Source organism: Mugil cephalus, chromosome 3, assembly GCF_022458985.1.
Source record: "Mugil cephalus isolate CIBA_MC_2020 chromosome 3, CIBA_Mcephalus_1.1, whole genome shotgun sequence".
NCBI classification, from domain to species: domain Eukaryota; kingdom Metazoa; phylum Chordata; class Actinopteri; order Mugiliformes; family Mugilidae; genus Mugil; species Mugil cephalus.
In genome coordinates, this window is record NC_061772.1 from 4,709,711 (window position 1) to 4,723,289 (window position 13,579).

The 13,579-nt window shown below is 41.0% G+C and overlaps 1 protein-coding gene across 2 annotated transcripts in view; it reads left to right on the forward strand.

Moving 5' to 3' along the window:
- Nucleotides 1-1,185: 1,185 nt before the first annotated feature.
- The window catches only part of ccdc102a (coiled-coil domain containing 102A), a 36,320-nt gene continuing 23,926 nt past the window's right edge, over nucleotides 1,186-13,579 (forward strand). The window contains exon 1 of one of the 2 annotated variants that reach the window (XM_047581099.1): nucleotides 1,186-1,347. The gene's annotated coding sequence lies outside the window, so the exon portion shown is untranslated. Of the gene's footprint in view, nucleotides 1,348-1,614; nucleotides 1,803-13,579 lie in introns of those variants that run through there. The other variant, XM_047581101.1, reaches the window with a different exon arrangement.

The following is a 13,579-nucleotide window of genomic DNA, read 5'->3' on the forward strand; positions in this document are numbered from 1 at the left end:
AATTGTTAAAGATAATGTACCCTACTTATTTAAACATTCACACATACCAATGGCGTTTGACATAATACAAAATCAAAAATGGTATAAAACATGTACCTTATATACCTGTAGATAATCCATAATAGTGGCTTTTAGTGTGGACCAGAGACATTGGTTTGCCATCAGAGGGCGACCACGCTGCGTGTTTGTCAGACTCCTTTTCCACACTTAGTAGAATCTCATTAGTTCAACGTAGCTTTCCTAGATAAATTACATTTTCATGACATACATATCTCAGTGCATACCATGTTGCTTTGTCAGGTATCGAAGACACCTTTTTATAGCTATAATATAAAATATTATGCAATGCTACTAGATAGGCCACGCAGTATCAAAACATCAGAAGAACTGAACAAGGTGGAGCATCTCTAGTGCTGAATCAGTCATTTTCTAAACATGGAAAGGCTACACATAGGTCAGTCACCATGTGTTGATTAATAAGTGAGCCGGTGGATATGAACTGGTCGACAGTTGTTCATAGTAATTGGTCAGACTGTATCTGATTAATCATAGGCAATCATAAAACCCAGCGTCTTCAGTGTGAACAGTGAAAGAATGTGCTGTGTTTCAGTTTTCTATTATAGACCGGAGATGGTTGCGTTTAGGACTGTTGCTCTGAGAAAACCAGACGTACCATTAGACTTTGAAACTGTGACGGTAACACAGGCTCGTTATTCACTAAGTGCCATCTATGCATTGGGGTGAAAATGATAATGATTTGAAAGCATTTTTTAAACCAAATCTTGGACAGATAAATGTTAAACATCGTAAGAAGTAGTAGCCTATAGATTATAGTTGTGGTTTAGTGACTTAATTCCTCATGATTTGATCGATTCTGATTTCAATTTTTTTTTATTGAAAAAATCTCCTGCACATGGTCCGAGTGCGTGATTTGTGTTGAAATGATTCAGTTGAGAAGCCCTTAGCCGCTTTGTTGTGCAGCTGTGAGTAAGTGAAGTCATGTGTGATCGTCCACATTTACCATAACTGTTCACCCGGCGCTGTAGTATTTTCAACGGGGAGGGATCTGCGCGGGCAACCAATGAGCGCACGGCAGCGTTGTGGGAGCAGACTCTGATTGGCTCAAAGCGTTGGAGTGCAGTCATACCGGCAGCTGATTGGCCAGACGGACAGCCCGAACCCTCTAGACCCACCCGTTCTCTATCCTCAGTGGGGAGGACGTCGTTTTCTTTCTGGATTGAAGGGGAAAAAAACGGCGGAAAGAGAAGGAGATGTGCACTGAGATTTGGCAGGAAAAAAGGGGAATCCTCACCCGCTTCAGGAGGGTCTGAATACACATTCCCGAAGGTAACGGCCGCTCTGACCGCCGCTTTCTTTACGGTACTTTCTCCCCTGGTTCTGTTGTTAGGGTGGCTGATGGTTTTGACTGTGCCCACCGCTTTGAGACACTCTGGTGTCAAATGACACGAAGTCGCCGCTGTTCCTCTCGTTTTCTTTCCATGTTCTCGGGCTTTTACGGAATTAATGTGCCAGTGTTATATCCGCAGTGCACTGCGAATGGATAGTTGTTTTGTTGTCTTATTCGCGGAGCCTCTTGGTGTGTGAGGCACATTGTTGCTGGAAGGGGAAAAAAAACGCGCAGGAGGGGCTATTTTCTTTGCTGCTCACTTGAAACTATCTGGAGGGAGCAACTTGAAGAAGAGGCTCGACCACAGGAGCTGAAAGGGCACGACAGGTTCCTCCAGAAACACAAAGAAAATGAAGTTCAAGCGACCTTATTCTGCAGACGAGGGTCTGGACAGGTCTGTGGCCTCACTCTGACCTGGTTGTGCACAAGTTGCTTCTGTCTGCAGTGATGTGTGTGAATGTGCAGTGGAAGAGGATCATGTCATGGAGACACTGCTGGCAGCGTGCACACTGTCTAATAATTAAGCATAGCTCTTTGTTTAAGTTCAGTATCTGGAGCTGCTCAAAATCAAAGTAGGTCACGTACCAGGTAGCTACACAATCGTTCGTGCCATAGTCATGTTTACTTTTTTAACGTGTTGTCGAAGAGCATCCGTGTTCTAACAAAGAGGTTCAGTTGCGTGTGTTTACTAAAATTAAAATGACACGTTTACCTGTGGTGCACAAACTGAGAGAAATGTGTGTGTAGTGATCGTAGAAGACATGTGGGCTCAGCCAGTTGTGCATTAGGGTGCTGAGTAGTGGAGCAGGAGCAGATTGCTAGTGAAGAATGAGGTGTAAAGATAAGTAGGCCACCGCTGTTTCACTGTCAGATCCATTTAATGTGACAGGTTGTGCACATCATGTGGCTGCTAGTAAAACGGCCGTGTTCTTCCCGTCTCTGCTGACTTTATAGTTTGAACATAAGTTACTTGAAACGTAAAACACTTGGCATTGTGAAGTTTTCCTATGAAACTCCAAAGCCTCCATATACTATATAATATATTATATATGCAACTGGAAACATTTCACAGTACGTGGAGAAAATATTGTCTATAATGAAGCACTCATTAGTTGAAGCCCTAAACGCACATTCCACTTCAACACTCTGTAAGACAGGAACTCCTTAGTGTTTGATCAGACTCTTATAAAAAAAAAATCAGAAACAACAATTTGTCCTGTAAGTCATCCAAATAAATCCAGTAAGAATTGAAATCCCACTTCAGAGAATTCCAAAATATTCTCTGTGCGTGTGAGGGGTGTAATATTTGCTCACTGCTTTCCATCAGCATGATGATTTTTGTAGTCATCTAAAATGCCGTTTCCAGAGATGTTGTAACATGTAAAAGAAAACAGAATGCAGCTGATCATTTAAGCGCATTGAGTCGAAAACAGTAGGGACATAATGTCAGATGTCAGAAAAATACTGTCTATTCTCATTTTGAATGTGGTGCCAGTATCTACAGTGATAACCTTAGTTCTCTGTTAATAGTATTTTCAGATGATCCTGAATTGTGAGGCACTTTGTAAAGTCTCCTCTAATGTGAACTCTGTATTAATCACTTCTCATCTGTCTACCGTTTATTAACGATGACTGAGCTATTACCACCATTACGGTGATAAATTAGTGGTACAGCTGATATCGATTCAACATTCACGATTCTTTATTATCTTGCACTACGTAACAATGCCGCACCATTACCAGCGGTGAAAGTCTTGGTACTTGGTGCCATCTCAACTTCACAGAAGCAAAATAAATATAACAAAATTAAATAGAACTTATAGAAAAGAAACAGAATATAAACCGAGTAGAAGTGGAATAGTGCATGCCTGTGTGTATGTGTTTATGTGTGAGGCTCAGTAGCCTGATGGCTTGTGGGTAAAAACTGTTTCTGAGTCTACTGGTTCAGCCCGCGTGCTCTGGAACCGCCTGCCAGACGGAGGGAGTGTAAACAGTCTGTAGCTGAGGTGTCTGGGGTCAGAGAGGATCCGCTGAGCCTTCCTCCTGCGGCTCTGGCTGTGGATGTCCTGGGTGGGACAGCCACAGCTGCGTGTAAGCGTGACATGTAATAGCATTTCATCATCTGTTTATGACTTAGCTTCATAAAGCAGAATCTGACATGTGTGCACATTTATAAATCTGAGGAATAGAGTGCACTTATCTCAGTGTGTACACACTATTAGTCTGGCCCCAGGTCTCACAGCTAACTTGGCTGACACTGAAGTCTAATCAGTTCATCCATTAGTCCAAGTAAACCAAGGCCATATTTGAAGAAATTCTCTTGAGGCATTGATGATATATTCAAGAGAAAGGAAGCTGGTGGGAAAGAAATTGTGTTCATATTCGGTTAATTGACGAATCGACTCATTTCAGCTTTAGAAGTTTACAGACATCACCTGCAGAGTACACGTGCTATGGTAGAATAAAGTGTTGATCATCAGATCTGTCTGAACACTACAATACTACGCAGGAAGTCAGATTCTTGGCCTTGTTTACTTACTGTTTGGTCAGATAAATTCAGATTATAATATTAACTTCTCTCTATTTTGCTGTGCTTTGGTCAGAGGTGACATGCATTTAATGAAAGCACGTAGTTGAATGTGTTTATGCTTGTATTATGCTTGTATTAGCAGCAGTGACACTAAAATGCGAATGGTCAAACTAGCCCCACGATGTGTAACAGAATGTCCTCTGTGCAGCTTCTCCCCCATGAAAAATATTCCGGGATAAATGCTGCTGTGTCCGCATGTGAACTATGGTTTAGTTTTTATTCTTTCCAGTCTGTGGCCGTGTCCGTCCAGCAGACCCTTTGTTTGTCTGTCTTCCTGTGTGAAATATCAACATCCCGTCATTTGTCACTCCACCCACTGAACTTGAGGCCAAACCAGAGCAGGCCAGTCTTAATGCTACCTCTGTCTTTATCCACAAAAACACATCGGTCTGTCAACTCAAACCTTTTTCTTCTGCGTCTGCACGCTTTCCTTTGCAATAACTCCGCACCTGGCCCTTGACGACTGTGGCCCTGTAGTAAGAATGCTGGAGTATTTGTTCTGGTGAAGTTAGAAGCACTTGGTACATAGCTGACGGCCTGTGTGCCAGGCTGACAGTGTACCTTTGCTCAGGCCGGCTGCTTCAACACATTCCAATCTCCACACATTGTTTACGTTCCTCTCAGCATCTCCTCTAAAGCCAATTCATGGTTTCCATGTCAGTGTGTGAAGATTGATGTGGACTGTGAATGGCTGACAATGACTTGCTCGCAGTTCCATTGATTTAAGGTATTTGTCTCCTCCCGCTGTGTAGTAGTGTAATTATTTTATCATAGTGATAGTAATGGTCACTGCCTCTCTGATTGGACAAAGAAAAACACACAAAACATCTGGCAGTGATGTTGCCCTTTTTAGCTACAGGATCTTATCGGTAAAGTATAGCAGCTAGTTACAGACTGGGCTGTAGCACTATGTCTGTGAATCTCCCTCAGATGTGCCAGATACTATGTAATAACCTTCGGCCAGAGTTTGATGCCTTGCTGTTGAAGCCCAGTCAGGGCAGGACTGGTACGGGATTTCAGGACAATCTGGAATGATCTCTGTTTGCACTTTTTAAATCATGAATTACGAAGGATTGAATAACAGCACTTCACTAACCCTACCAACCCTAACCCTACCAACCCTAACCCTACCAACCCTAACCCTGCTAACCCTAACCCTACCAACCCTAACCCTACCAACCCACCTACCAACCCTAACCCTAATAGTCTTTACAGAGACTTATTTTGGGCTTCACGCACAGACATTTGCAGTGTGCACAAACTCTCTTGAACAGATTTATAATAGTAAATAAACTGTTAACCAAACAATGAGGATGATTCAGGAGCAACCATCTCTGTATGACCATTTGCCTGTATTTTGCATTAAAGGGCAAAGGCTTTGCTCAGAAACCTGCTGGTAGTTGTTCCTACTTTTTAACCTCAGCATTTTCTTTTTTTCTTCTGAGTTCACTTGTGCTACCATATTTCTTTGTAAAATTTGAGTGAGTTTTTCCTTGGTTCCTCTTAGGGATGTAACAATCAAGTTTTTTTCCCCTGCGATCCGATACCGACCTTCTAATATTCACTATCAACTGATTCGAGTCCAAAGCAACAACAGATGATAAAAACTCACGTCCTCTGCTACAGAAATGTTCTGGTCATCCAATGCCTTAAACCCTGTAACACTCTTTGTAATACAGAATTTCTTGCCTTGACGTTGACTCAAGGATTTTTTTTTTATATATACGAAGCCTTTAGTGTTTGTTGTAAGATGCCCTACTACCACTTTGTCCAACATCCATTGCACAATACACAAATCGCTGTCTGACTGTCTTTCGAGAGTAAAGTACTTCCACACAGCAGACATGTTTACTCACATGATTTTGGCAGCTTTGGCGCCAGCCGACCACAGTAAAAGTCGAAGAGGAAGAAGATGTTTTTGTGTTACAGGGACGTACTTTTGGTTCACAGCAGACCCAAAATAAATAACTGCTTTCATACCAATGATTGGTTTTAAAAAAAGAAGCCTGGATTGGCCCTGATACTAATATCCCGATACCAGTGGGGACACCCCTACTTCCTGTCCTCTCTCTTTACTCCCTCTGTGTTTTGCTTTCCATCTCAACGACTGAGTCAGCCTCTCTGATGTCTTGGCAGTCAAGTTGTTGTCAGCAGTTCTTCCTCCTCTCATTCACTTTGACAAATGACTGTATTCTCTTAACGAGACTGACAGAGTATGTACATTCCCAAGCATCTCTGACAAACTGAACGGAAACTCTGAGGTCCACTGAGTTTTTTTAATAATGGTACTCAATTAATACATATGTATGTATGTATATTTTTACATATACATCACTAGAAGATAGCGACTCTGCTACTTGCAGGAAAAGCTTGCAAGTATGTATGAAAAAGTTTGGTTGGTTTGCTTTATATTTATAGTTGTTTGTGGAATGAATGGAATTCCCCTGTGTAATCCAAACCTGGTGGATCTTGAGGAAGTCTGGGTTCCTGTTCTTTTGTTGCACAAAGCTTCAGATTTGTGTTGGATTCTAATTGATTTTTATTTTCCCTTACAGTAAACATGTAGCCAGTGTGCTGATGATCACTGACGTATGAAATAAAACTTTTTAAGACATGGACCAATCAATAATAAGCCAGTGATATGCAAACTCAGGGAATGTTTTGGTTCAGTTTTTCTCTGTGACATTTTAATCTAATTTATGTGTTTTTATTTTTTGTGGCTTCGGCAGTTGCTATGTCTGTGCGTGGTTCCCGTGGTTTTAATTTTCCTTGTTTAAGAAAAGGCTTGGTGTTGATGTTCCCAAGACAGACTCTCTGAGGTAAATATGATTAAACCTTAACAGTATTTTCAGACTGAACAGAACCGTTGATCCTGCTCCCCTGGTGTTAGCTTTAGCACTACAGCTGCTCCTCCCTGTTCTCTACACTACTGAGGAACAAATGTTTTGATGTAAGAAATCTTGAGGATCACAGTAATGGTTCTGTTACAGGTGAGTTAGTTAGTATGATGAGTGAATACATGAGGAATCATAAACGGGTTGGAGAGTTCTTTACTTATACTTTTGAATTTGTAGAGGATCATTGTTGACATGAGTCTGTCTGTCATTCAAGGCCCGCACAGTTACGAACCTCCCCTCCAAACTAAAGCAGCAGAGAGAGCTGCTGTGTGAGAGTAGACAGTGTTTTATTCTTGGAGTGAGCGTGTTTCCATCTGAGGGGAAGAGTATGTATCTATGTATAGCTGTGTTTGTTTAGGACTTGGTAATTATGGCTGTCAGCAGAATTTGAATTAGGGCAAGCAGAGGAATGCTTTTGGTTCTGCCACTGAAACCTAACTACAGACTTCTCAGATGCGTCCAACCTGCATCTTTGTGTGTTACTTGTTATTGCATATTAGGGTTACATCTGGTGATAACAGTCTGTGTGTTTCTGATGCCTATTGTTGATGGTTCAATTTCTTTTAGTATAAATATTTATTGTTAATGTTTTACTTGTATCATTTAGCTTGTCGGTATCAGTTTGCCTGCTCACCTTTTCAGGTCAAAAGCAATTGATCATGTCAATTACACATGATAGAAAATTAATTTAAGTCAATATAACATCTTCATGTCATGGAAACACAATTTTATGTGTGTGTATGTGTTGACTGAGACCACCCAAGCAAGTGTTGACATTTTGTTTGGTCTCTTGTTTTGTTGGCTCTCTCAACAAGGAGGAATTAAGAATTCATCCTGGAACACACTCACCCTCAAAATAAACATATACAAACTAGCTGTCTAGTAGGACCACTGGATGATGTCCTTGGCTGCTTCTGGTACCCTCTAGGTGATCTGTCTTCCAGATGTAGCAAATCGCAGCAGCAGATGGCTGCACTAGGTGGAGTCAGTCTTTTGGATCATTCTCACTGACAGCCGGGGATCATTGCGTCCTGTTCAGGAGACAGATCTTCATTTCTAAAGACTTCTGTGGAAATCCAATCATTTCTCTCGAGCAAGTCTTGTGCCAGAAATGTTGCAAAATGTTACAAGTATGATTACAAGACAACTTGGATGAATGAGTAAAATATCGGGGCCGATCTAGGCATTCTTAAATCGATCTGATTGGATTGGTACGGGGCTTTACCCAAGCCTGATATTCATCTTTTAGGTGAGCTATCAGATCATCTTCTTCAGGTAGTTCTTTGTAAATTCCCATCTGGTTTTGGACCTTTCCTTAGTATACTTCTACGAAAGGGAAAATAATGCTTAATAAATGTCTGTCTAGTGAGTAGCAATGGTAATTGTAGTTAGTTCAATCATTAAATTCATTAAATGAGTTGCTCTGCTAGCACAGCAGGCGTATCAACCTGGGTGTGTTGACTGGCTCTGTGTATAAAGACTAAAAGAATCTGAACTAACACTGGCCCACTGTTTGACTAACGTGATGGGAAATTGCGTAAAATGGACACCACATCTATTTAACAAAACTCCATGCCAGCAGGGCAGATATTTCGAGAAAACGTGCTCACTGATGCTGTGTATCACCGCCCTAATTTGTTGGTCAACGTTGCCATTTTTCTGCTGATGGAAACATTGTTAGTCTGCAGTGCAAGAATGTTGTGGATTTTGGGCAGCGTCTACAGCACCCTCCCACCCTCAAATTCCCAGTGCAAAGACAAGAAGTCCAAGCTGAAACAGTCTGTAGCGGGGGTGTTGCTAGGATTGGACCTCCAATCAGATTGTAATTTATACAGTGTTTTGCAATTGATTTGGTAACGACTATAATACTCACTGAGTTACTTTTAGTAACAAATTCATCATTTTAAACCCTGCTACTTTGCCTTGATTGTCATCATGCTGCCTTATCTCTGTCTTTTCATGTCTCTATCTGGTCTGCTCTATCTCTTACCATCTTTTACCTCTCAACAACTCAACTGATCTGGAAAGCACACATAGCATCCATGAAACACATGCCAAATTTTTGTAAGATTTTGTATTTTATTTCATTGTGTTTTTGCTTCACTCTCAGTTGACCTCGTTCTTCTTGCTCTTGTACAACCTCTTTACCCCTCCCTCTCTCCATCCTCCTCAATTCCTCTTTGCAGTGACAATCACAATCACTTCAACAAGAAAATGGCACTTAATGTGATTATAAGTAGGGCAAATAATCAGAGTACTTGTGAAATTAAGCAAGTTGAGAGGAGAAAAATCCAATGTAATACACCTCTTGATTATGGGAAATCTTTGTGCACTGCTCTTTCTCTTTTTTTGTGGGCAAATGGCATCCCTTCAACAAACTACTCTGGTCGCACTATAGCTCCAATTCAGATGAAGGCAGAAATTCGTCTGAAAACAAACAAAGTGTTCCTTTTAAATGTAACTCATGTCATGAGAATTCAATCTTATGATTTCAGTTTTCATCAAGTGCCTTCAATATTGTGGTGCCATTAAACTGGTAGTTGAGGTACACCACATGGCACCCTCAGAGGGCCCATGTCCATTCTCTGATGAGTCACAGCTGTTTTGGAGAAACAAAGGAGACCTACACAATATTAGGAAGGTGGTCATAATGTTATGCATGACGCTGGTGTATTTCTACTTTAAAAGACAAGGTCTGGTCCCTTGGATCATATTGTCATGTGGCTTTTTATTATCCAGTCATGAAAGTTGAGTCTGAAAAAGCATTCAGGAGCAAGTTCAAAAGCAGTGTTGTGGTTTGTGAGTGTTAACAGCCCTTGCTGTGGACTTTGTAACTTTGCAGACTTTTTACATGCACAACAAAAGCCATATAACACCAGAGTAAAGGGAAATCCCCAGGAAGTGACTCCTTAATGTGTTTATGTAGAAGGAATAAACACGTTGTACTACCAATAATCTTTTTGTAGAGGCTTGTGTGTGCGAGGATGTCCACTGAGCTCTGATCAGCTCACAAGCCAGTCAGGTCCAGTGGCAGCCTTAAAAACCTATTTGATGGGGAATAAGGTGTTAATATATAAACATGATATTAAGTGACCTGCTGTGAAATCTGTATTTTTGCAGCAGAACAGAAACATGAGAGGGAGTACAGAGCAAGTGTTTCATGTGGTGTGTGCAGCTTGACCTGTCTTTCCCACCTGCCTGAATGCTTAATGAACCTTAAAGCATAGTGCAATTGATTGCTTTTCAGACGGCCCCTGCACACTGTGCATACACCATGACAGCAGGGTTTATGAGTTTACAACCCTAAAGCTTCAGCCCACTGTAAACCCTTCTGTTTGTAGTAGGCTCTAGGCCTGTGTGCGAGTTTTTCTTTTTTGAAAGTATCCGAAAAACTACAAATCGGAGATCCCTGCAGAAAATATATCAGCTTTGAGTTCATCATAGAGCAGTGTTTAGAATTATTACTGGGTGTAAAGGTAGCACCTAAACCACCAATAACAGACATCTTGGTAGCCACTACGACAACAGAAGCCTAACTCAGAACACAACACTGATGTAATGTTCCTTTTATGTTGATAGTTTGTCTAATAGAAAACAAAATGTATTTGGAGTTGAGTTTCTCCAGTGACCCTTTCACCACTGTCATCAATAAGCTTTCCAATCTGCTTCCCTTAGTTTGGTTTTATTTTGTTGTTCTGTACGGATAAAAAGTGGACAGTAAGCAGATTAATAACACTTGTTGTTAGCCTGCGTTTTCCAGCACAGCTCAGGATTAGCTTTCCTGCCACTCACCCTCACCAGGATCAGTTTGCAGATAGCACAGCCTGGATTACACTTTGCTTCAGGATTCCACACCAGCAATTGTCTACATCTGCTTTGTCCTTTATTTCTCCTTTGTGACTCAGGGGACATTTGGCCAGCTACCAGGTCGAAGGAGTGTACGTCCACAGCAATGCAGTCAGTGTGTGTGGTTGTGTGTGTGCACGCACCCTCATGTGCATACGTGCATGCATGTGGACATGAGAACCATTTTAATTTGAATGCTGCACAAGTTTCCATGTTTCTAGCTTCTAAAGCTGGCAGTGTATGCTTTTGGCAGATTTTCTTGTATTTTATAAATGGTTTGTTCCCCATTAGGGGAATGAAAAGTAAAACTTGTGTCAAAAAGATATAAGAGCTCAACTTGATACACATGAACTGCAAGTGTGTTTTCAAGTGTATTAACCTGACTGCTTGGTATATCCTTTATATAGCATTTTATGAACATAAACCTGATGGGGCTGCGTAGTTTCATCTTTGTTTCTGTGGATTAGGGCTGTACCATTCTGGAAAAAAAGTGAATCGTGATTTTTTTTGCTTAGAATTGAGATCACGATTCCTTTTTTTTTTTATTGCACTGATGAACTTTAACAAAACAGAAAAAAACATTCAAATTGTCATTCAAGTAGAGTATCAAACATTGAGATTTCCTTAGAATGTAGAGCATACGTTTTTGGGCACAAGTTTGGTTCGGGTCTGTGGGTGACCCTTCTTCACCATCCATTTAACTCTCTTTACCACTGACTTCTCTCTGCTTCTCTCCCTCACTGTTTCCACACACTCAACTGCAGACGAGCTTCCTCCACTGACGGAATCATTGGTTGTAAAGACGCTTTACCATAGACTGAGGGAGGAGTCAGCGGCAGTGCTGCCTTTAGGGGCGCTTGAAAAAATCCAGGAAGTAATGGGAGCATTTGTTTGTGATGCCGCTCGTGAAATAAAATGCTTTACAATCGTTGTGTTTTCTAAATGAGATCACGTGTATGTGTGAATCGAGGTCGCGATTTTTTTAACAATTTTTCGTGCAGTCCTAGTGTGGATAGAAACGATCTAATAGCCCCTATCCAAACAGCTGTTTTTTGTGATACCACTTCAGGTGAAGAAAGATGTGTACTCTTTCATGTGAGCTTAATAAGACCTAACCAACTCTGGACTACACTACACAGGTGGTTTTGATTTATGGCAGACCAAAAAAAAAACTACAAAAGATGGCGCTTGGCTATAGCTTGATACCGATCTGATCATTTTAGAAATGCCTTGGTCAGCCCCCAATACTGAACATCCTGAGATTTCACTGGCCCTGTATGGCTACATATAGGTTGTATATGTGCTTCATATGTACTGTAATTCGGAGTGTGAAAATAAATGCCCATCCCGGGATTAATCTGATTAAAAACTTTAAGGCAATTAACCCATCTGCAGTGCAGAATGACCATGAACGTCTCTGGCAACACGTTTTGGACAGTTTGTTCAAATGGAGTTACAGTTGAGCGTGTACAAATGGACAGCTGATCTGGTAGTGACAGGCTGCAGAACCAACCGATAAAGATGAAAGACACTAAACAGCACGTTGGCCCTCTCCATGGGAAATTTGAGCTCGAGACAAACCAAGACAAAGACAAGCCGGCAATGCTGGCTTGCAAATATCTGGTCACTCCTACAACCACTGTTCTGTGTGAGAGACTGTTCTGAGTTGCAGACAACATTGTAAATAAGAACTTAGCAGCTGCTGAAAGAGGAGCAACGGGGCCACATTAACGTGGAGAAATGTTAGTTTAAAAAAAAGACAAAAAGTTGTTAAGTTGTTTTATTGAAACTGTTAAACGTGTTTAATAAACACATTAAGTGCACATATATATATATTCTACCTTTGTCTTTGAGTCTGTGCTCATGCAAATTGAAATGCGATTAGTATAGATTAAAAACGAATGATATTTAATCATGATTAATCAAAAAATGAATCCACAGCAACCCTGTGATTAATCTGATGAACATTTTTAATTGTTTGACGGCACCAATTGTAATATACATGTGATCCATTGATAACAATTTTGATAAGTGTATAAAGCACTGTCAATAGCTGAATGGAAATTACAGATGCTTTTGCAAGATGTTACATATTATTGTGAAGATGAGAAGCTGTACCCTCTGTAGTCTAGAAGCCAGAGGAGGGAAAGCTGGTCTGGAGTCTCTCTGTTGGGACCTGACTATGGCCTGGCCAATCAAACCATTTGGACGGCCTTCATGTGGTGAAGGACAGAAGAAGAACAGCAATGAAGTCATTTGTTTAATAGTGGTGTGGAAGAATATTTTTTTCTCTGCATTGGTTGAAACGTGCCCCATGATGAAATCCAAATGTAGTATTAGCGGTCTCTGATTAGAGTTAAGTCTTGCTACGCCATGCTTGTCTGCTTCTGTCTGTTTTAAAGCAGTGCTTTACCTTAGTGTCTCTTTCCATCCTTGACTTGGAATTTCATCATCTAATTTGCATCTACAGCTGCATTTTTTTATTTGAGAGGAGAAGCAAAAGAGCCATGTCTTCCATTTATTTGGCTAACTGTAAACTCAGCCTCTCTCAGCCTTTTCGAGTGGGAGCTTTGAAAATGTTGAGCCCTGGAGAAACACAGCTTCCTCATCTTCTGTGGCTTATTCAATAACGGAAACAATGATGAAGCAGATGGTGGAATGATGCCAAATGTGGCTCTTTATAATCTCAACAATAAACCTAATAAAACTGAATGGATCTTTCTGAGCAACCAAGATAGACTAATGCTAATGCACACGTGTTAGCGCTGGTCTACCCAAAATAGTACTGTTCATGTAGGACTTTGTAGCCTGTGTGCAGATTTGGACTAGAACAAAGAA